Here is a 23,457-nt window from a genome sequence, read left to right as displayed (position 1 = left end):
AACCCAAGTCTCCTGCATGGAAGGCGAGAATTCTACCAGCGAACCACCACTGACCCCACTGACAACTTAGGTAGAAACAATCAATTTCTGGTCACTCTTGGTTATTAATACTCAGACCATGAGTCCAAGCAGGCCTCTAGCGCAGGGTTTGTCAGCCACGGCACCGCTGGCATCAGGGGCTAAATCACTGCATTGGGGGGAGTGTCCTGTGCATTGTAGGATGGTTACCAGCATCCCTGGACTCTCTCCCTAGGTGCCAGTAAGGCCTCTTCCCACCTGTGACAACCAAAGATATACCCAAATCAAACCAAACCCATTGCCATTGAGTTGATTCCAGCTCACAGCAACCCGACAGGACGGAGTAGAACTGCCCCATAGGGTTTCCAAGGAGCAACTGTAAATGTGGACCGTTCACGAGCAGCTGAACCAGGGCTCCACCCAGACATTGCTGAATGCCCCCTGGCGGGGTGGGAATTGCCCCCAGCTGAGAATCACTATTTTTTTTTTGGGGGGGGGAATCACTATTAGCTCTAGATCTAAACACTCAGCTGCAGAAAACACAGGGGATAGAAGCCAAGTTAAATAATGCCATGAGGAAGCAGTCTGTGAGATACAGAGTGAGGGGGCATCTCACAGGACAAATGGCCCAGTTTTTCTAATCAATCAATGACAGAGAGACAGAGAGAGGGAAAAAAAAAAAAAAAAAAAAGAGCCTTAAGAGATAAAACCTGCAGAAGTTGTTTGGATCCTGTTTTGAACAAAACAACTTTAAAGGCACTTTTGAGACCACTGGGGAACGATGAATATGAACGGGCGAGTGCATGAGGCTAAGGAATTATTGCTCACTTTGTCATGTGTGATAATGGCACTTAATTGCCCCCCCAACTGACAGCAGTTGCATCTCTTAAGAAAGTCTTTATTCCTTAGCTTAAAGTTCATGTCGTGAAGTGCGTAGGTGTGAAGTGACACCGTCTAGAATTTGCTTTTAGATACTCCAGCAATAACAAAACAAGGAGGGAAATAAATGGAAGAAGGTCGAAGCTGGGTGGTAGGTACGTGTGGCTTCATTATACTATGCCTTCAACATTGATATGGGGGAGTGGAGTCCCCATTGCTTTTTTCCAGGCTGGTTGGGGTCTCCCCATGCACAATGATGGCTCCCTTGTGGGGTGGGCTGGTTGGGGTCTCCCCATGGGCAATGATGGCTCCCTTGGGGAGGGGTGGGCTGGTTGAGGTCTCCCCGTGGGCAATGATGGCTCCCTTGGGGAGGAGTGGTCAGCTTTCCTCTGCTTCTCTGCATTACAGGGGACCCCTCAGACAAGAAGCCATGTCTCCCCTGGCCCTGTCCAGGTGGGGTGTCTCCTCACTCGGTGGTCACCTGAACAGCCACACAGCTCCTACTCTTACCAGGTCCTGCTCTGTGTGGCTTCCAGCCAATCAAAACACACCGAGGTGAGGGGAGAGGAAAAGGGTGTTTATTGCAGGTGCACAAGCTAGGAGCAAGGAGAATGTTTCTCAAATTATGCCGCCAGAACAAAGGGAGGCAGAGCCTTATACCGACTCTCATGAGGAAGTACCTATAAACATCATGGATTGCATAGGTTATGATGGTACGCAGGCACAGTAAGACAAATAACATCTTTTTTCTTTAGTATGTGTAGAAAAGGAAACCCTGGTGGCGTATGGCTGCCCACCAAGAGGTCGGCAGTTCAAATCCACCAGGCGCTCCTTGGAAACTCTATGGGGCAGTTCTACTCTGTCCTATAGGGTTGCTATGAGTCGGAATAGACTCAAAGGCAACGGGTATGTATAGAAAATGGCGGTTAAGTCCTGCCGTGGGCAGAGATTTTACTATTATAACCAGGCTTAGGTTTCTTTAGGACACTTCAGAGGTTAGTTAACTGGTTTTGACTGGTTTGGGCTGATTTAAGGCAAGGACTGAGTTACAGGCAGCGCTCAGGGTCTTAATGACAGTGGACAGGAGGACCGGGATGTTTGTGGTCTTGCTCGACGGTGGCTGAGCAGCTGCTGACCGTGCTCGCTATCGCCGCCTCTCCCCCATTTTTGTGCCCTTTCCCATGAGGCCATAGGGACCCCGGGGTCCTCTACACCCCCCTGAAAGCTGCAGGAAACCAGGTGGAGTGCCCAGTACCAGCTCCTGTGGCTGTTGTGACAAGTGACCACAAATTTTGTGGCTTAAAACAACACATTTATTCCCTTACAGAGCTGGAGGTCAGAAGTCCAGAATCCATGACGCTGGGCTAAAGCCAAGGTGTTGGCACAACCGGTCCCTTCTGGAGCCTTCTAGAGTTGGCCTGCATTCCTTGGCTCATGGCCCTCTTCTCCATCTTGGCAGCTAGGAGTGTAGCATCTTCAAATCTCTCTTTCCCTCTGATATCACTGTCACGTCGCCTTCTGTTTTCTCCTGCCTCCCTCCTGTAGGGATCTTTGTGATTGCATTGTGTCCACTCTGATAATCCAGGTCAGTCTCCCCATATCGGGGTCCTTAACTTAATCACGGTCTCCTGGAGGTGCAGTGGTTAACAGTTGGGCTGTTAGCCAAAAGGCTGACAGTTCGAATCCACCAGCCACTCCTTGGAAACCCTATGGGGCTGTGCTACTGTGTTCTATATGATCTTCATGAGTCACAATCTACTTGACAGCAATTGGTTTTTGTTTTAACCCAATCACATCTCCTTCATGCCATGTGACATATGTACAAATTCCAGGGATTAGGATAAGGCGGGAAACCTCCAAATGGCGAGGCCTGAAACTGCCAGATAGGGGCTAGGTGGAACTAAGCCACCATTTCCACTCTGTCAAGGCCCCAATGCCCCTGAACAGACCTGATGATGATGGCATCATCTCAGGAGCCATCCACCAATCCTGATGGACCACACCCCTGAACACGCGCTGTCAAAGAACCCACCCCTAGTCTGTTTCCTCCCTATATATACGCCTGTGTGCCTGCTGATCGGGGAACCATCTTGGTGATGCAGGTCCTGGTGCTTGGCCATCCAAATAAAGTTCTTCTTTCGCTTTTGTCCGACTTGTACCTCAGTGTCACGTCAAGCGAGACCTGGAGGTCCAGTAACAAGGATGTGTACATCTTTGGGGGCCATTATTCTGCCAGCCACAGCTCCCATCCTTGTCATCCCAGACCCACTACGTCACTATCCCTTTTTGCCTCCACGCGAGGCCAACTGCAGAAGTTTCTGGCCTTAGAATTCCCTGGACAAGAATGAGCAGCAGGCTGTAAACTCAAGAACCCCCACCTTCTAATGACACCTGTCAATGTTCCCCAAGAGCTCTCTTACCCCTTCTTTCTGGAGACAGTGCTGGGTTGGGCCACAGGGTCTACAGCTCAGCAAGCATCAGCCAGGAAAAAGATTTCCCTTCCTGCAGCCCCTCGTCAACGCTGGGAGAGTCTCCTAGGTACCATCTCCTTTCCTGGTGTGGCGAAATGAGATCCTTTATGTGGTCTTTTGCCTTGGTTCTTTGGAAAAACAGTTGGAGAGATTTTTTCCCTAAACTCTGAGGAGTTACCTTTGTCCTAGTTTTCTACTGCAGAGAGTTTGTTACTTTTGTTCAAGTTGATTGACATTTCCTGGGTAGACTGTAAACAAATTGATGGTTTGATTCTTTGTATCTGGCCCTGGGCTGCAGCCTGCCCTGTGATTGGTACATACCTTGCAGGGACTGGTCAGTAAACTATGCAAATTAAGTGACTATGGACTACGCAAATAAGAGGACTATTGTCCACCAAGGGGATGGGTCAGTTCATGGCCCTGCTGGGAGGGCCACACTTTGAAATTGACAATCAGTTTGCTTTTATATGCAGCCAACCCCAGGGAGGTTTCAGAAAGAAAAACAGGAGAAAAGGCAAGAAGAAGGAAGCAGCAGAGAGGGAGGAGGTGAGAAACTTCATAAGAGAACTACAATATAATCAAGGACTTTAACACTGAAGTTAGCAACAGGCCTAGAAAGGGCCCTGAGGCACAGCCAGCAGCAAGAAGCTTGGGAGGAGCCCTGTGGTGGAGTAGGTGGTGACGGCAGAAACCTGTAGCTAGGGATGAAGCTAAGAGAGAGCTGAACAAAGCTGCTACAGTGGCTATGAGCTGGGTCTCTTAGCCATGGAGAAGCTCGACAGCAGGGAGGCCAAAGTCAGAGAAGTGTGCATGGCTGAGAGAGGGTGTACATGGCCAAAAGGATGCCTGTTCTGAGAGGCGAAGAGACAGACCTGTGCAGCTGAGAGGGGGTGTGCATAGCAGAGAGAAGGGCCTGCTTGCTTGCACAGCTAAGAGGAGCTGAGAGAGCTCTCCTGCACTGAAGAATGGAAGGATGTGCTATTTTGGGGGAGCCTTCCAGACTTTGCCTACGTGCTTTTTTTTTTTTTTTACTGTGTTTTTAAGTGAAAGTCTACAAATCAAGTCCGTCTCTCATACAAAAACTTTTTTATACCTTGCTCCCAGACCCAAAACCCAGTGCCGTCGAGTCGATTCTGACTCATAGCGACCCTGTACGACAGAGTAGAACTGCTATATACTCCTAATTGCTCTCCCTCTCATGAGACAGCACATTCCTTTCCTCCATTTTCTCTTCTTATGTCCATTTGGGCAGCTTCAGGCCTTCTCCACCCTCCCATCTCCCCTCCAGACAGGAGATGCCAACATAGTCTCATGTGTCCACTTGATCCAAGAAGCTCATTCCTCACCAGTATCATAGTCTGTCCCATACTCCAGTCCAAGCCCCATCTGAAGAGTTGGCTCCGGGAATGGTTCCTGTCTTGGGCTAACAGAAGGCCTGGGGACCATGGCCTCTGGGGTCCTTCTAGTTTCATTCTGACCATTAAGTCTGGTCTTTTTATGAGAATTTGGGGTCTGCATCCCATTGCTCTCCTGCTCCCTCAGGGGTTCTCTGTTGTGTTCCCTGTCAGGGCAGTCCTCGGTTGTAGCTGGGCACCATCTAGTTCTTCTGGTCTCAGGCTGGTGTAGTTTCTGGTTTAAGTGGTCTTTTCTGTCTCTTAGGCTCATAATTACCTTGTATCTTTGGTGTTCTTCATTCTTCCTTGCTCCAGGTGGGTTGAGACCAATTGATGCATCTTAGGTGGCCACTTGCTAGCGTTTAAGACCCCAGACGCCACTCTCCAAAGGGGGTGCAGAATGTTTTCTTAATAGACTTTATTATGCCAATTGACTTAGATGTCCCCTGAAACCATTGTCCCCAAACCCCCACCCCTGCTACACTGGCCTTCGAAGTATTCAGTTTGTATCAGGTAACTTCTCTGCTTTTGGTTTAGTCCAGTTGTGTTGACCTCTCCTGTATTATGTGTTGTCTTTCCCTTCACCTAAAATAAAACTTATCTACTATCTAATTAGTGAAAACCCCTTTCCCTCCCTCTCTCCCTCCCTCGGTCCCCTCTCTCATAACCATCAAAGAATATTTTCTTCTCTGTTTAAACTATTTCTCCAGTTCTTATAATAGTGGTCTTTTTGCAACTGACTAATTTCATTCGGCATAATGTCTTCCGGATTCCTCCATGTTCTGAAATGTTTCACAGATTCCTCACTGTTCTTTATCAATGCGTAGTATTCCACTGTGTGAATATACCATAATTTATTTATCCATTCATCCGTTGAGGGACATCTTGGTTGCTTCCATCTTTTTGCTATTGTAAAGAGTGCTGCAGTGAACGTGGGTGTGCATCATATCTGTTCGTGCAAAGGCTCTTATTTCTCTAGGATGTATTCCAAAGAGTGGGACTGCAGGATTGTATGGTAGTTCTACTTCTAGCTTTTTAAGGAAGTGCCAAATCGATTTCCAAAGTGGTTGTACCATTTGACATTCCCACCAGCAGTGTATAAGTGTTCCAATCTCTCCACAGCCTCTCCAACATTTATTATTATGTGTTTTTTGGGCCTGCATGCTTCTTGATCCTGATCCTGAGTTGTACTCTGTTACTACCTTAATAAACTACTTAACTGTGATTATGGTCTGTCATTGATTGAATTTTGCCCCCCAAAAGAATATCAACTTGGTTAGGCCATGATTCCCAGTATGGTGTGGTTGTCCTCCATTTTGTGATTGTAATTTTATGTTAAAGAGGATTAGGGTGGGATTGTAACACCCTTACCCAGGTCATATCCTGATGCAATGTAAAGGGAGTTTCCCTGGGGTGTGGCCTGCACCACCTTTTATCTCTAGGAGATAAAATGGAAAGGGAAGCAAGCAGAGAGGGGGACCTCATACCACCAAGAAAGCAACACCAAGAGCAGAGCCTGTCCTTTGGACCTGGGGCCCCTGTGCAGAGAAGCTTCTAGTCTGAGGGAACATTGATAAGAAGGCCAACAGAAAGAGAAAGCCTTCCCCTGGAGCTGACACCCTGAATTTGGACTTTCGGCCTACGTTACTGTGAAAAAATAAAAGTCTTTGTTAAAGCCATCCACTTGTAGTATTTCAGTTATAGCAGCACTAGGTGCCTAAGACATGGTCTGTGAGTTCTGTGTGGCCATTGCAGCAAATTATTAAACCCAGCAGAGAAGTAGAGAGTGCCATGGGTTGGACGATTGGTGTTAGAATTGGTAAAAGGTTTGGAGAATGGAGGTTTGTCTGACCTCAGCCTCATAGGGGTCAATCAGCCTTGGGCTGACAGTGATTTCTCTCTCCTTCTGCGGTTAGACAAGTACTGACTACTATCACACTTTATACCTGGCTTGGTGGGGGCAGGGGGCAGAGGCTCTAACTGCAAACCTTGTCTTCCCCATAAGGCTGAAGACCCTGACTGTGTCTTGGCTCTGTCTTTACAGAAAGGGGCCAAATCCAGTGCAACCAAGAGAGCTCCACTCAACAGACACCAGATGTGCTTGTAAAGAAAGTGAGAAGTCACACATGGGGACAGTGGTGGCTCAGTGATAGAATTCTTGCCTTCCACGTGGGAGACCTGGGTTTGATTTCTGGCCAATACACCTCATGTGCAGCCTCTACCTGTTAGCGTAGGCTTGCTAGGATGCTGAACAGGTTTCATCAGAACTTACAGACTAAGACAGACTAGGAAGAAAGGCCTGGCTATCTACTTCCAAAAATCAGCCAATGGAAACTATGGATCATAACGGTCCAAGCTGTATCATGTGAATGACACAGGACTGAGCAGCATTTCTCCCTGTTGAGCGTGGGGCCATCATGAGTCAGGGCCAAATTCATAGCAGCTAACAACAATAAGTAATTCAAGGCAGCACAGGATAGTCGGGTAAGCAAGACAGAGAATTGGTGAGAAAGACAGTCAGAGACGAAACTCAGCAGGGACCAGTGCTGGCCTTGAAGGACAAAGTTGCTGAAAGGGGTCTCTGCCCATGGGGTGTCTGGAGGCAGAGTTGACCAGGATGGCCCCATTTGGGGTCTGTGTGGGGAACCAAGGCAATGAAGCAAAAGGTCAAGTAGAGGACGGAGGAGCCCGACTCTGGGGGGCCTCCACGCCAAGTTATTCTAAAATCGCATACGTGTGAAAACATGTGGATTGTGTATGTGCACCTCAGCCTGGACAAAGGTGCAGAAGGACCCACAGGCTGCTGTTGGTTATCTCGGGGTGGACTGGAGCACAGGTCCTTGTGGGATGCAAATGAGCTACTAAGCTAAAGGTTGGTGATTCGAACCTACCTGGCAGCACTGCAGAAGAAAGAGCTGGCAATCTGCTTCCGTAAAGATTACAGCCAAGAAAACCTGATAGAACAGGGGGTGTAACAGGGGGTCGCCATGAGTTGGAACTATTAACTCTTAGTAGATGCCTCTGTATAGTTTAACTCTTTAGAGTGAACATATAATTTGTGAGTTGAATTTTTTTAATCCAATGAAGTAGAAGTGGAAAGGGAGGAAGAACAGCGATGGTTTGGACTGTGTTCTGCAGAAAGGTAGGCGCGGGCTTTCGAGCAGGGGGCCAGAAAGCGCCCTGAGACAACCGGCCAGACCTAGATCTGATTTCAGCCCCCGCCTTTGTTCAGCTGCGCCGCCAAGAGCCACCACCAGGGGGCGCTGCTGGGGCATGGAGTGGACGCCTCTAGATTTCGACTGCCCAGTCCACCTTCCCTCCTCCTCCGATAGCATCGCACCTACCTCTTTATAAAACTGCCCCTCTTACCAAGATTCTCTGTCCCGATTAATCGACATCTCTCCTGCTGCGGCCCCTTTAAGGTCGCTTTGGAGGACCTAGTTTCAAAACAGATGACGACCTTCTACCTGCTGTCTCTATGGTATAGAAGTCCTCACTTCCGGCCGGAAGTGCTTGTGCCGCGCTGTCTCGGCCTTGGAAGACGGAGGGGGGTGTTGCACGTGTTCTGTGGCGTCCTGGGGACGGCAGGCCCCCTCACATGCTGCTGGTCGTCGGTCCCTGGCCCGCAGGGTGACGCGGAGCTACCCTAGCCGCCCCTTCCACAGCCACCGACCATACCTGGGGCGTCGGGCCCCGCGGGGGGCAAGCATACAAGACAGACCAGGGTCTCGCGACCCCAGAGAAAAGGGCTTCCCCACGGTCCTGGAACCCCAGAGATCTGAGACCCCCACTCCATGGATCGCTGGACTCTGGAGACCTGAGACACCCCGCCGTGGGTCCTGGGGCCCTCCCCCTCCCCGCGCCGAGACCTGAGACCCTCGTCCTATTCCCCTCCCCCTCCTCCACGGTACCGGGACCTCGGAGACCGCAAGCCCCGCCGCGGGGCCCGGGGCTTCAGGGACCGCACCTGGCACAGCAGCTGGGGCTGGGACGGGAGGAGGCAAAGGGAACTCGGTCAGAACACAGACACCAAAACTGGGACAAGGGAATTGTAGGGAGGCGCTGCAGCTGGCAGGAAAGCCTGGGAGCCCCCGACTGGGTGAGCATGAAGTGAGACTTTTACCCTCACAGAGCATGCTGTATTACTGTTTTTTCCAGGGTTTCCACAGAAAATGAGGAACAGCCAGCCTTTGGCATTTGGGTGGAGATACGGAAGGACTATTTTGAGATACAGGTATGTTGAGCTTGGAGACAAAGTGTCCTAAACTGGTGGTCTGGGGGAAGGCTCCTGTGTGGCTGAACCTGCCCAGTTGTGGGTGCAGCCTGGTACCAGGCAGCCCAACCCTGACCTAGAGTAAATTCTCAGGAGAAGCTTTCCCTGGGTTTTGAATTTGCAGTAACAGGTGTGAACATTCTAGCAGCAGTTTGATGATCATGTATGATACTGCAAACAAGACCGGTGCCAAAAGAAGGCAATTTTTATAGTTGGTACCAAGGAGCAGGTAGTTTTTGAAAAAGCTGTGAATACTGTTGGATCTTTGTTCAGTGGGTGCTTGTTGACAGTTTGTCGAAGTGCCATGCTAAGTGCTGGAGGTGCAGGGATGAGCAAGGCAGTCGTGGTCTCTGCTCCTGGGGAGCTGCAGCCCAGCCGGGGGACTGATATTAAATGGCCATGCTAAAAAAAGAAGGCAGAATTTAAACTGAGCTGAATGCTTTGAAGGAAAGCAGCACAGTCCTTTAAGAATATAAATCAAGACGAACCTGATAGAGACTGGAAGGCTGAGGATGGGACTTTTCAACTGGCCTCTGAAGGATGAGTAGGAGTTCGCTGAGAAGGCCAGGGAGCAAGCAGCCTGTGCAAAGGCCCCAGCCTGACAAGTTTGGGTGGTGGAGGAACTGAAAAAAGGCCATTATAGCCATAAAGCAAGGGGGGAGAATGGTGTGGAACGAAGCTGAAAAGATGGGAAAAACCAGACCACACAGGGTCTTGTGGCCTGTGTAAGGATTTTGGTTTTTGTCTTAAGAACAGTGGGAGGCCCGTTGTAGGTTTTAAACAAGAGAGTGTTGGGCTAAAATCTAATTTCGGAAGAGTGCTGTGTCTAGAACAGCGCTGTCCAGAAGAATCTAATGGAAATGTTTTCTCTGGGTTCTGTCTGATACACACTAGCCACTAACCACATGTGCTGTTGAGCATTTGCCATGTGGCTAGTGAGACTAAGGAATGAATTTTTAATTTTAGCTAATTTAGATGTAAATGGCCACTTGTGGTTGGTGGCCACTGAGTTGGACTGCACAGGTCTAGAACGTGATGGGGACAGTAGTGACACCTGAATCAGAATCGTGGCAACAGGTGCTCTTTCTTCCCCTGCCCTTGTTCCTCCTTAGATGAAGGCTGACATGGACCCCGCTTTGGGATTTCTCCTCCCTCATGTTGGTTTCTCCTGAGTGATCTCTTGAGTCTTGAACATAGATGTAGCTGTTCGTGAAATCTTAAAATTTCCGTTTTCTGGCTGTGGTTTGGCCTGCCCCTTCATGAAGCAGCAGTCTTTCTTCTGTCTTGGCCTGGTTTGTGGCGAGCATGCAGATTGAGAAGTGACATCTTCAGCACATTTAAGCACCTTTGACAGTAGTCAGCATTGCATCCTGGCCCTTGGAGGGGGTGTAAAGAAAAGTGCAGGCCCTGGCATTAAGGGGCCCAGCATTTAGAGAGACGTTAAATAAGTGCTGTGGAACAGCAGTGTCCCTCAGTGGTGCAAAGGGTTAATGAGGTCAGTTCGTAATAGGGTTTGAAAGTTCAAGTCCACCAACAGGCGCCTCAGGAGAGAGGCCTGGTAGTCTACTTCCAAAAAATCAGTCATTGGAAACCCTGTGGAACACAGTTGTACTCTGACACGCATGGGGTCACCATGTGTTCAAGTCGACTCGATGGCAGCTGGCGTATGAAACAATAGCAGGAAGGAGGGTTTCCAGTGGGATCTGTCAGGGCTTGTGACCCCTGAGGGGCCTGACTGTCAAAGGCAGGAAAGGCTTTTTCCAGCTGATGAAACCTGGGACAGAAGGCAGGAAGCATGAAAGTGGCGGGAAGCTTGTGAGTTGGAGCCATACCTGCGACACATGGACGTGGCTAAGCGAAGGGAAAGGAACTGAAGTAGGAAATACGGGCTGGTGTTGGGTCATGGGGCACTTTGAATGTCAGAGCTCAGGTTTTATTCTGACTTGATTAGTGCCGGGTTTCCAAGGAAGACAGGGAGACTGAGCTGTGTCTGAGAAGGGCACCAGGTGGCAGTGTGCAAATTCCAAGCTTGGAGAGAAGCTGTGGGGTTAGGAAGCCACGGAGACTGCACCTGAAGAGGGCAGCGACCAGCCCGCGGCCAGAGCCTGCGGGCATGGAGGGAGGTAGGGCACAGCCCCAGGGACTCTTTTCACACACTCCGGGTGGAAGGTAGGTTTTGGCTTTTATAGAGTCTTTCACGGTTGTTTCTCGGTAGTTTTAACTTGGAGAATAGTCAGGCTTGCTGAAGTGCCGTAAAAACTGATGAAATCTCATTGGTTTGCAGGTGAGTGTTCTGGAAGATTTGCGTGTGTGCTGGCTGAAAACCTACTGACTCCTGTCTGCTTGAAACGTAAATTTTATGGCTTTCAGGTTTATTTGGAATGACGCTTAACCACACAAGTTTTCAGTGTTGACCTGCTGAAGATGCCATGTCCTGTGGACGTAATGAAAAGGAGTCAGGCGCAAGGTGACTTCATTTACTGGGTGCTTTCCACAAAGAGCGAGTGGGGATGTGGCTTGGCATTTGGTGGTGGGGCCAGGCGCCACATGTCAATATGAGTATACATGGGCCAGTCCTTCCCGTCAGAGAAGAGAATTCTCTCCGGTCCTGCTTGACTTTTGAATGGTTCACTTTTTTTTTTTTTTTTAACCTTTTAAGTTCTGCTTTAGGTGAAAGTTCACAGCTCAAGTTTATTTCTTACACAAAAACTTATACATGTATTGTTATGTGACACTAATGCAGTCCCTGTAATGTGACAGCCCACTCCCCCTTTCCACCTCGGGTTTCCCGTGTCCATCCAATGAGCTCCTTTCCCTTCCTGCCTTCTCATCCCGCTTCTGGACAGGAGCTGCCCATTTGGTCTCATGTATCTGCTTGAACTAAGAAGCATATTCTTTGTGAGTGCTCTTTTATGTTTTATGTCGTTGTTAGGTGCCGTCGAGTCGGTTCCAACTCATAGTGACCCTACACACAACAGAACAAAACACTGCCCAGTCCTGCGCCATCCTTACAATCGCTGTTATGCTTGAGCTCATTGTTGCAGCCACTGTGTCAGTCCACCTCGTTGAGAGTCTTCCTCTTTTCCGCTGACCCTATACTCTGCCAAGCGTGATGTCCTTCTCCAGGGACTGATCCCTCCTGACAACGTCCAAAGCATGTAAGACACAGTCTCGCCGTCCTTGCTTCTAAAGGAGTATCCTGGTTTTACTTTTCCTAAGACAGATTTGTTCGTTCTTTTGGCAGTCCATGGTATATTGAATATTCTTCACCAACACCACAATTCAAAGGCGTCAACTCTTCTTCGGTCTTCCTTATTCATCGTCCAGCTTTCACATGCATATGATGTGATTGAAAATACCATGGCTTGGGTTAGGAGCACCTTAGTCTTCAGGGTGACGTCTTTGCTTTTCAAAACTTTGAAGAGGTCCTTTGCAGCAGATTTGCCCAATGCGATGTGTCTTTTGATTTCTTGACTGCTGCTCCCATGGGTGTTGATTGTGGATCCAAGTAAAATGAAATCCTTGACAACTTCAGTCTTTTCTCCGTTTATCATGATGTTGTTCATTGGTCCAGTTGTGAAGATTTTTGTTTTCTTTATGCTAAGGTGTAATCCATACTGAAGGTTGTGGTCTTTGATCTTCATTAGTAACTGCTTCAAGTCCTCTTCACTTTCAGCAAGCAAGGTTGTGTCATCTGCATAACGCAGGTTGTTAACGAGTCTTCCTCCAATCCTGATGCCCTGTTCTTCTTCATATAGTCCAGCTTCTTGGATTATTTGTTCAGCATACAGATTAAATAGGTATGGTGAAAGAATGCACACCTGCTGTACATCTTTCCTGACTTTAAACCAATCAATATCCCCTTGTTCTGTCTGAACAACTGCCTCTCGATCTATGTAAAGGTTCCTCATGTGCACAATTAAGTGTTCTGGAATTCCCATTCTTCTCAGTGTTTTCCATAGTTTGTTATGATCTACACAGTCAAATGCCTTTGCGTAATCAATAAAACACAGGTAAACATCCTTCTGGTATTCTCTGCTTTCAGCCAGGATCCATCTGACATCAGCAATGATATCCCTGGTTCCACATCCATCCTCTTCTGAAACTGTTCTGAATTCCTGGCAGTTCCCTGTCAATATACTGCTGCAGCCGTTTTTGAATGATCTTCAGAATTTTGCTTGCATGTGATTTTAATGATACTGTTCTATAATTTCCACATTCGGTTGGATCACCTTTCTTGGGAATAGGCATAAATATGGATCTCTTCCAATCAGTTGGCCAAGAAGCTGTCTTCCATATTTCTTGGCATAGATGAGTGAGCGCCTCCAGCGTTGCATCTGTTTGTTGAAACATCTCAATTGATATTCCGTCCATTCCTGGAGCCTTGTTTTTCGCCAATGCCTTCAGAGCAGCTTGGACTTCTTCCTTCAGTACCATCAGTTCCTGATCATATGCCACCTCTTGAAATGGTTGAACATCGGCTAATTTTTTTGGTATAATAACTGTGTGTATTTCTTCCACCTTCTTTTGATGCTTCCTGCATCATTTAATATTTTCCCCATGGAATCCTTCACTGTTGCAACTTGAGGCTTGAATTTTTTCTTCAGTTCTTTCAGCTTGAGAAATACCATCTCCAGCTCTTTGCACATGTCATTACAATACTTTATTTTGTTTTCTCGAGAGGCCCCTTGAAATCTTCTGTTCAGTTCTTTTACTTCATGAATTCTTGCTTTTGCTTTAGCTGCTCAGCGCTCAAGAGCAAGTTTCAGAGTCTTCTCTGACATCCACATGTTTGTCAGTTAGTCGTACTGTGGGGGCTTGTGTGTTGCTGTGATGCTGGAAGCTGTGCCACCAGTATTCAGATACCAGCAGGGCCACCCATGGAGGGCAGGTTTCAGCTGAGCTTCCAGACTAAGACAGACTAGGAAGAAGGACCTGGCAGTCTATTTCTGAAAAGCATTAACCAGTGAAAACCTTAACAATAGCAGCAGAACATTGTCTGTTACAGTGCTGGAAGATGAGCCCCCCAGGTTGAAAGGCACTCAAAAGATGACTGGGGAAGAGCTGCCTCCTCAAAGTAGAGTCGACCTTAATGACGTGGATGAAGTAAAGTTTTCGGGACCTTCATCTGCTGATGTGGCACGACTCAAAATGAGAAGAAACAGCTGCAAACATCCATTAATAACCGGAACCTGGAATGTACGAAGTATGAATCTAGGAAAATTGGAAATCGTCAAAAATGAAATGGACTGCATAAACATCGATATCCTAGGAATTAGTGAGCTGAAATGGACTGGTATTGGCCATTTTGAATCGGACAATCATATAGTCTACTATGCTGGGAATGACAACTCAAAGAGAAATGGTTCATCGTCAAAAAGAACGTTTCAAGATCTATCTTGAAGTACAACGCTGGCAGTGATAGGATAATGTCTATACACCTACAAGGAAAACCAGTTAATACGACTATTATTCAGATTTACGCACCAACCGCTAGGGTCAAAGATGAAGAAATAGAAGATTTTTATCAGCTCCTGCAGTCTGAAATTGATCGAACATGCAATCAAGATGCATTGATAATTACTGGCGATTGGAATGCAAAAGTTGGAAACGAAGAAGGATCAGTAGTTGGAAAATATGGCCTTGGTGATAGAAACAATGCCGGAGATCGAATGATAGAATTTTGCAAGACCAACGACTTCTTCATTGCAAATACCTTCTTTCACCAACATAAACGATGACTGTACACATGGACCTTGCCAGATAGAGCACACAGAAATCAAATTGACTACATCTGTGGAAAGAGACGATGGAAAAGCCCAATATCATCAGTCAGAACAAGGCCAGGGGCTGACTGTGGAACAGACCATCAATTGCTCATATGCAAGTTCAGGCTGAAACTGAAGAAAATCAGAGCGAGTCCATGAGAGCCAAAATATGACCTTGAATATATCCCATATGAATTTAGAGACCATCTCAAGAATAGATTTGATGCATTGAACCCTAGTGACTGAAGACCAGACGAGTTGTGGAATGATATCAAGGACATCATCCATGAAGAAAGCAAGAGGTCACTGAAAAGACAGGAAAGAAAGAAAAGAATTTATGTCTTACGGTTCAGTCTAATCTTTGAAGAGTGGGCTTTGGGAATGGTTTTACTTCTGGGTTAACAGAGCATCTGGGGGCCATGTCTTCTGGGGTCCGTCCAGTCTCAGTTAGACCATTAAGTCTGGTCTTTTTACTAGAATTTGAGTTCTGCACCCCACTTTGCTCCTGCTCCATCAGGGACTCTCTGTTGTGTTCCCTGTCAGAGCAGTCATTGGTGGTAGCCAGGCACCATCTAGTTCTTCTGGTCTCAGGCTGATCGAGTCTCTGGTTTATGTGGCCCTTTTTGTCTCTAGGGCTAATATTTTCCTTGTGTCTTTGGTATTCTTCATTCTCCTTTGATCCAGGTGGGTTGAGACCAATGGATGCATCTTAGATGGCCACTTGCAAGCTTCTAAGACCACAGATGTGTCTCACTGTTTATATATGTGGAACAGCTAGGTTCTAAGCCCAGCTATTACGAACACAAGCTATTTTTTGTACAGGTTTATTATACTGAAAGGACCCCTAGCAAATAAAATTAAAAAAGTTTTTTTTAATTCCACAAACAGCCTAAAAAACTTACCCCATGGGAGAAAAGACCCGGCAATCTGCTCCCCTAAAGATAACAGCCTAGAAAACACTATGGGGCAGTTTTGCTGTCACATGGCATCGATACGAATCAGAATTGACTCAGTCAGAAAAAAACCCAAACCCGTTGCCGTTGAGTCGATTCTGACTCATAGCAACCTTATAGGACAGATAGAGCTGCCCCATAGAGTATCTAAGGAGTGTCTGGCGGATTCGAACTACTGACCTTTTGGTTAGCAGCCGTAGCACTTAACCTCTTGCCACTGGGGTTTCCATTGACTAGATGGCACCCAAAAACAACAACATAACTGAGTTGTCCAGGAATATGGTCTGTGCAGTAAGTGGAGAGAGGATGGAACTGTGTTCAGCGTTTTGCCGTGATTATCTTCCATTTCGGAAAACCACATCACACACAGCAACGTCATGGAAAGATGATATGGGGGGTGTGGAGCTTGCCGCACCCCCACTGGTCTGCGTTTAAAGCCGTTAGGTTTGCAGTGCTTCTGCGCGTAGCTGTGATCACCTGCGCGATTCCTGCTGTCTTCGTAACGCAGACATTGCGGGTACATTTTCTAATGCAGCGTAGAGAGGTTTTCTTAAACTTGGGACCTAGCCATGGCTGGGCCTCCTTTTACTCATTTTTCTGGACATACTTGTTGACTCCTTTGACTTAACAGTCCTTGCCTGATCCTCATCTTGTCGAGTTCACCTTCCAGGAGGGACTGGCCTCCCAGTGTTTGCCGAAAGCCAGCAATGTGATTTCAGCACTTTGAGGTTGGCTTCATGCTGGTTGACCAGTCATCTAAACCAGCCATGGGGAGGGAGGGCCTGCCTCTGGCTTCCTCTCCCAGTGCTGTTGTGACAGACACCTCATGTGGCCTTGAAAGAACAGAAACTTACTGACTCATGGTTCTGGAGGTTAAGAGTTCAAGTCAGTCTCAGCCAGGTCCACTCCTTCTGAGGGCCTGTCTGTCGGTTTCTAGTGATGGCTGGCGATCCTTGGAGTTCCTTTGCTTGTAGATGACCTTGACGTGTTGTCTGTCTTCCCCAGTGCGTGTGTCTCTGTCTGTGCTGTTCTTTATATAAGCCGGATGCGATCAGGTTTTCCACGCTACACTGGTATGGCCTCAACTGGAAGTAATTAGCTCTGCCCAAGGCCAACTGGAGGGGCCCTGGTGGCACAGGGGTTAAGTGCTTAGCTGCTAACTAAAAGACCGGTGGTTTGAACCCACCAGCCGCCCCAGGGAAGAAGGATGCAACAGTCTGCTTCCATGAAGATGACAGCCTTGGAAGCCCTATGGGGCAGTTCTCTGTCCTCTAGGGTCGCTGCAAGTTGGAATGGGTTTAAAGCTGACTGATGTAATCACATGAACTACTCCATGACAGTAACTAGGCTAGCGTTGGGCCAAACCACCGGGAACCATGGCATAGCCAAGTTGGCACCAAATTAGCCCTGACAGGCACCATGGGGTCTCAGAAGCACAGGGGCACTTCAGGTTCAGCGATCAGAGAGTGCCTTGGCTGTCCTCGGCACTCACAAGTGGCAGTACGCAAGCCCTACTGCTAGAGCTTATTTCAAGTCCCAGGTCCACCACTTCCTGCCGTGTGACCTTGGGCAAATCACTTCCTGTTGGTACTCGTGAGCACTCAGTAGCTCCCTGTCACAGACTCTGGGCAGCCTGGGGCCTGGGAAGTGCTTTAGACATTAGCTGTATCGCCATTATCATTTATGTTTTTCTCTGGTTTCCAGAGCATGTTCCCAGTATTTCCAGCTGTGAAATTCTGTAGGATGCTGCGGCTTGGGTAAGTCCTGGGGTCCTAACAGGAGCTGTTTGCGGCAGGGAGGTGCCTGTGTGATAGCCGCTGAGGGAGGCGTGCACGCTGGGACTGCGGTGGCAGTAACCATTGACTCGAGCCCCTCTAGGACTTGTCCCTAAGGGGGAGAGTGTGTTGCCTACATTAACACGCTGCGTGAAGATGTGATTCATCCTGGTATATATATATATGCTGATATCCCTGGAATAAAAAGTTCTACTCCTCAGTTCCTGACTCACTTTTATGTGTGTATCGTGTTTCCTGTGTGCAGAACATGAGCTAGCTGCTTCCTCAACGTGGCTGCGGCCCAGTCAGTGCCTTGTCTGTCTGTCTGTCCTCAAGAGTGCAAATGCCCTCCAGGACGTACGTGGTTTCCTGTCTGCAAAGTGCATCAGGGAGCTAGTTCAGTCAGATCCAATCCCAGCCCCCTCTAAGCAGTAGCCTTTACAGCTTGGAAACTGAATACAGACCGCATTGACAGAGCCTCTGCTCTCTCTTGACTCAGATCACCCTGAAAGGGGTGGTGAGTGGCCCCCGTGAGTCCACTCTGCTTGGTCTGGGATTCCTTAGGGCCAGAAGAGTCAGCCGAGAATAGGGAAATGGGGACAGGATGAGCGGAATTCTTCTGAGGGCTAGGGGCTGGCTGAGAGATTTCATCCACCCCCTCAGCAAGCTTGCTTCTCTCCAGTGCAGTTTCAGTCTACGGAAATGCAGGCCCAGTGTGGGTTCCTAACATGTAACCTTTTTCTCTATCCCCGTGGCCAGTGACCGCACCCCAAGACAGATGGCTTCGTCTTTAATTCTTCTACGAGTTAATGGGCTGCTGGGTGCTGGGCACCTGGAGGTGATGGGAGGGAAGCTGAGAATCTGGGAGGAGACTTGGTTCCTCGTGTGTCTGACACCAGACCTTGAGTGTGGCTTCACAGAGGGCACCCAGCTATCCCCTGCTCTATGGTTCAGTTACAGCTCTGGTGTCCATCCCACCCAGCCTAGGCATGGGACCTCAAGACTGTCCTGTGCACCGAGTTGCTTACCAGCCATCCAGGTCTTTGAGCTTCCTGTCCTTGTGTGGGCATAGAATTCATGGGGTGCTGGAATTCTTGTCTTCTCTGTCCTGAACCAAAAGTTGAGTCACTCCGCCCTCCAGAAGCTTGTGCTCTAAAAGACAGCAGATACACCCACAAATGTACCAACAATTTAAAAAGCCCAAAGAACGAACATTTAAAATAGGCTGGGGCATATTGTGGGTGGGTCTTAGCATTTATGAGTTTTGTCCTTAGGGGTCATGTCTAAGAGGGCTGTAGTGGCAGAAGCCCCGTCTTTCAAAGAGACAGCAGTTAGTAGCCATGAAGGTTGCAGTCTGTGGTCTTAAGTCATTTTTAAAAGTTAAAAATCACTGTGGGACACCAAAGGCCTGTGTTAGGAAAAGTGAGAAATTGACCTAAAGAGTAGTTTTAGCAAGTCAAGATGGTGAACTTCTCTCCTGGTCCGCTAGAGGGTGCAGTCCTACACCAGACCATGTTCTTTTGTAGCTCTGAGCCAAGGCTTGCCTTCTGTCACTTAACCAGTACCTTATTTCACCAGAAAGTTATGCAGAAGGCGAATCGGCAGGGCTGGGCTCAGGCTTAGGAATGTCAAGGAGTCCCAGTGCGGACATTCCTGGGGAGCGTTAATCCTGTAATGGACCAGCTGATCCTGGCTCAAGGCCTGACACGTGCTCCACGCTTGGGGACGAGAGCATGTTCTCATGCATCTTTCTGTCCAGCATCACACCTGGTGACAACAGGTGGCTTCACTCACTGTTAGTGATTTTCTTCCATAAGGAATTCACAACACTTCCCAGGATGAGAAGTCCATGAAGATGGTATGTTAAGGGCTTACAGCCATCTCTGGCCAGAAGAACGCTGCTTGTTCTTGAAACTGAAAGTTACATATCCAGACAGAAGGACATTTGTATGAAGCCAGTGTGGTTTACTTTTTTAATCATAGTTCCAATTTGACAATTTCTACGCAAACTGTTCAGTGACATTAGTTCCGTTTTTCACAACGTGTCAGCATTCTTTTTAATTGCGTCCTGGTGGTTCTGTTTCCAGTACTCTAGCTGCCCTGCAGGCCACTGTGGATTAAATTGTTGATTGTTAGCCATCAGAAAAATGCTGTAGAATTGGGAACAGTTACAATCCTGGAAGTGTCATTTTACTTTGAGTACTGTGTGTTCTCTGATTTATGAGCCTGGTTGACAGTTTTCTGACCGATCAAACAAATATTTTAACTGAAAACTCACTGTTGGCTAGGCACCGGGGTAAGCACGGGCTGCCACCAGTCAGCAGTTGTCTTGGGATTGATTCCACCTTCTGGCGACCCCACATGTCAGCATAGAGCTGTGCTCCATAGGGAGCGATGCCACATGTCAGCGTAGAGTTGTGTTCCGTAGGGCTTTCAGCACCTGATTTTCCAGAAGTAGATTACCAGGTCTTCTGAGACATCTTAGATAGATTCGAACCTCCAACCTTTTGGTTAGCAGCTGAATGTCTTAACCCTTTGCACCACTCAGGTACTGCTTAGGGAGCAAGACACAAAACTCCCTGCCCCCACGAAGCGTACATTATAGTCGGGGGGAGGGGGGGACAAAAAATCGTTAGAATACTTGGGATAGCAGGTGGTGAGTGCTGTAGAAAAAAATAAAGCAACATGGGGCTAGGAAGGAATGCCCGGGTGGGGCTGGGATTGTACTGTTGAATTGGATGGTCAGAAAACACCTAGGGAGGAGGCCTTTAGCAAAACCCTGATGGAAGTGATATACCTCTGGGTGGTGCAAATGGTTAACATGCTCGGCTGCTAATCCAAGGTCTGGAGGTTCGAGTCCGCCCAGGGGCTCCTTGGAAGACAAACCTGGCAATCTGCTTCTGAAAAATCAGCCATCGTAAACCCTATGGAGCACCGTTCTTCCTGGAGTCACCATGAGTCATAGCCAACTGGACAGCAGCTGGTTTCCATGGAGGTGAGAGAGTAAGCCATGCGAAGCCAAGCCGGGAAGAAGGTTCCAGGCAGAGGGAGGAGCCAGCAGTGCCACCAGCAGGATGGAGAGCAAAGGGGAAGGGTTTTGTGAGGTGGGGAGGGGGGTGCCAGGGGCCACATCTTGTAGGACCTCCCAGGCGAGGGTGAGACTCTGGCTTTCACTCAGTAGTGTCAGTAGCTCACACAGTCTTCTTTTAAGGACTGTTTTTCCCACTAATGAAATGGTTTATGTTAGAAGAGGATCCCAGATCTGTGCATAGGATGAGAACCACCTTTCCCTGGGCGACTGTAAAAGGCTTGTGCTCGTCTCTGGGTTCCTGAGGAGGAAAACACCAGTTCCTGTCACATTGGCTCTGACTCGTGGCGACCCCATGTGTGTCAGAGTAGAACTGTGCTCCACAGGGTTTTCAAGCCTAACCTTTCAGAAGCTGATCGCCAGGCCTGTCTTCTGAGATGTTAGGGTGCACTGGAACCTCCAACTTTCTGGTTAGCAGCCAAGCATATTAACCCTTTGCACCACCCAGAGACTTAGAGCCTATTGGAATGGCTCAAAACCCAGTTGCTGTGCTGTTTACAGTAGCAAAAAGCTGGAAGCAGCCGAGGTGCCCATCAACGGATGAATGGATAAATAAATTATGGCACATTCACACAATGGGATACTACGCATCGATAAAGAACAGCGATGAATCTGTGAAACGTTTCATAACGTGGAGGAACCTGGATGGCATTATGCTGAGTGAAATTAGTCAGTTGCAAAAGGACAAATATTGTATAAGACTGCTATTATAAGAACTTGAGAAATAGTTTAAACTGAGAAGAAAACATTCTTTTGTGGTTACGAGAGGGGGGAGGGTGGGAGAGGTAAAAAAAAAAAAAAGGAGAGGGGTATTCACTAATTAGATAGTAGGTAAGAACTACTTTAGGTGAAGGGAAAGACAGTACACAATACAGGGGAGGTCAGCACAATTGGACTAAACCAAAAGCAGAGAAGTGTCCTGAATAAACTGAATGCTTTGAAGGCCAGCATAGCAGGGGCAGGGGTCTGGGGACCATGGTTTCAGGGGACATCTAAGTCAATCGGCATAATAAAATCTATTAAGAAAACATTCTGCATCCTACTTTGAAGAGTGGTGTCTGGGGTCTTAAACACTAGCAAGCAGCCATGTAAGATACATCAATTGGTCTCAACCCACCTGGATCAAAGGAGAATGAAGAACACCAAGGACACAAGGCGATTATGAGCCCAAGAGACAGAAAGGGCCACATGAACCATAGACTACATCATCCTGAGACCAGAAGAACTAGATGGTGCCCGGCTACAACCGATGACTGTCCTGACAGGGAACACAACAGAGAACCCCTGAGGGAGCAGGAGAGCAGTGGGATGCAGACCCCAAATTCTCATAAGACCAGACTTAATGGTCTGACTGAGACTGGAACAACCCCAGTGGTCATGGCCCCCAGACCTTCTGTTGGCCCAGGGCAGGAAACATTCCCGAAGCCAACTCTTCAGACATAGACTGGACTGGACAATGGGTTGGAGAGGGATGCTGGTGACGAGTGAGCTTCTTGGACCAGGTGGACGCTTGAGACTATGTTGGCATCTCCTGCCTGGAGGGGAGATGAGAGGGTGGAGGGGATTAGAAGCTGGTGAAATGGACACGAAAAGAGAGAGTGGAGGGAGAGAGCGGGCTGTCTCATTAGGGGGAGAGTAACTGGGAGTACGTAGCAAGGTGTATATGGGTTTTTGTGTGAGAGACTGACTTGATTTGTAAACTTTCACTTAAAGCATGATAAAAATAAAAAACTTGAAGAACTTACTAATGAAGATCAAAGGCCACAGCCTTCAGCGTGGATTGTACCTCAACATAAGGAAAACAAAAATGCTCACAACTGAACCAATAAACCGCATCATGATAAACGGAGAAAAGATTGACGTTGTCAAGGATTTCATTTTATTTGGATCCACAATCAACAGCCACGGAAGCAGCAGTCAAGAAATCAAAAGAAGCATTGTATTGGGCAAATCTGCTGCAAAGGACCTCTTTAAAGTGTTGAAAAGCAAAGATGTCACCTTAAAGACTAAGGTGCGTCTGACCCAAGCCACGGTATTTTCAATCACATCACGTGCATGTGAAAGCTGGATAATGAATAAGGAAGACCAAAGAAGAATTGACGCCTTTAAATTGTGGTGTTGACAAATAATATGGAATATACCATGGGCTGCCAAAAGAACAAACAAATATGTCTTGGAAGAAGTATAACTAGAATGCTCCTTTAGAAGCAAAGATGGCGAGACTGCGCCTTACATACTTTGGACATGTTGTCAGGAGGGATCAGTCCCTGTAGAAGGACATCATGCTTGGCAAAGTACAGGGTCAGCGGAAAAGAGGAAGACCCTCAACGAGGTGGACTGACACAGTGGCTGCAGCAATGGGCTCATGCATAACAACGATTGTGAGGATGGCGCAGGACCAGGCAGTACCTCTTTCTATTGTACATAGGGTCGCTGTGAGTTGGAGCTGACTCTGTGGCACCTAACAACAACAACTTGTTTGGGTGGCACAAATGTTTTGCATTCTACTACTAACTGAAAAGTTAGTGGTTCGAACTCATCCAGTGGTACCACGGAAGAAAAACCTGGTGATCTGCTTCCACAAAGATTATAGGCAAGAAAATCCTATGGAACTCAGTTTTTCCCTATAACATATGAGGTCACCGTGAATTGCAATTGATTCCACACCAATGTTTTTTTTTTTTCCAAAATATCCTGTTTACAGTCCAGATTTATCTTTATTGTTAAATAGGATATACATATTTGGAACTTTTTATAAATTTTTTAATTCTACATTTTGGAAGTATTTGACAGTAAAAAGTAATAACCCCCCCCCCCAAAAAAAAAGCCGTTGCTGTG

General features: G+C 47.7%; 1 long non-coding RNA gene and 1 other non-coding gene across 3 annotated transcripts in view; both read left to right on the top strand.

The window, feature by feature from the left end:
• Positions 1–7,244: 7,244 nt before the first annotated feature.
• LOC135228067 (uncharacterized) overlaps positions 7,245–23,457 on the top strand; it is a 30,053-nt gene continuing 13,840 nt past the window's right edge. The window contains exons 1-3 of one of the 2 annotated variants that reach the window (XR_010318281.1): positions 7,249–8,996; positions 11,406–11,502; positions 17,461–21,373. This is a non-coding gene — a long non-coding RNA (uncharacterized LOC135228067). Of the gene's footprint in view, positions 11,503–17,460; positions 21,374–23,457 lie in introns of those variants that run through there. The other variant, XR_010318280.1, reaches the window with a different exon arrangement.
• On the top strand, positions 9,032–9,218 carry LOC111752629 (small Cajal body-specific RNA 16). The gene has a single exon (XR_002787522.1). It is a non-coding gene; the product is annotated as a small Cajal body-specific RNA 16 (non-coding RNA).

The sequence above is a fragment of the Loxodonta africana genome, chromosome 18 (genome assembly GCF_030014295.1).
Source record: "Loxodonta africana isolate mLoxAfr1 chromosome 18, mLoxAfr1.hap2, whole genome shotgun sequence".
NCBI lineage: Eukaryota > Metazoa > Chordata > Mammalia > Proboscidea > Elephantidae > Loxodonta > Loxodonta africana.
Note: the sequence above shows the minus strand (reverse complement) of the source record. Positions and strands in the feature narration are given on the sequence as shown.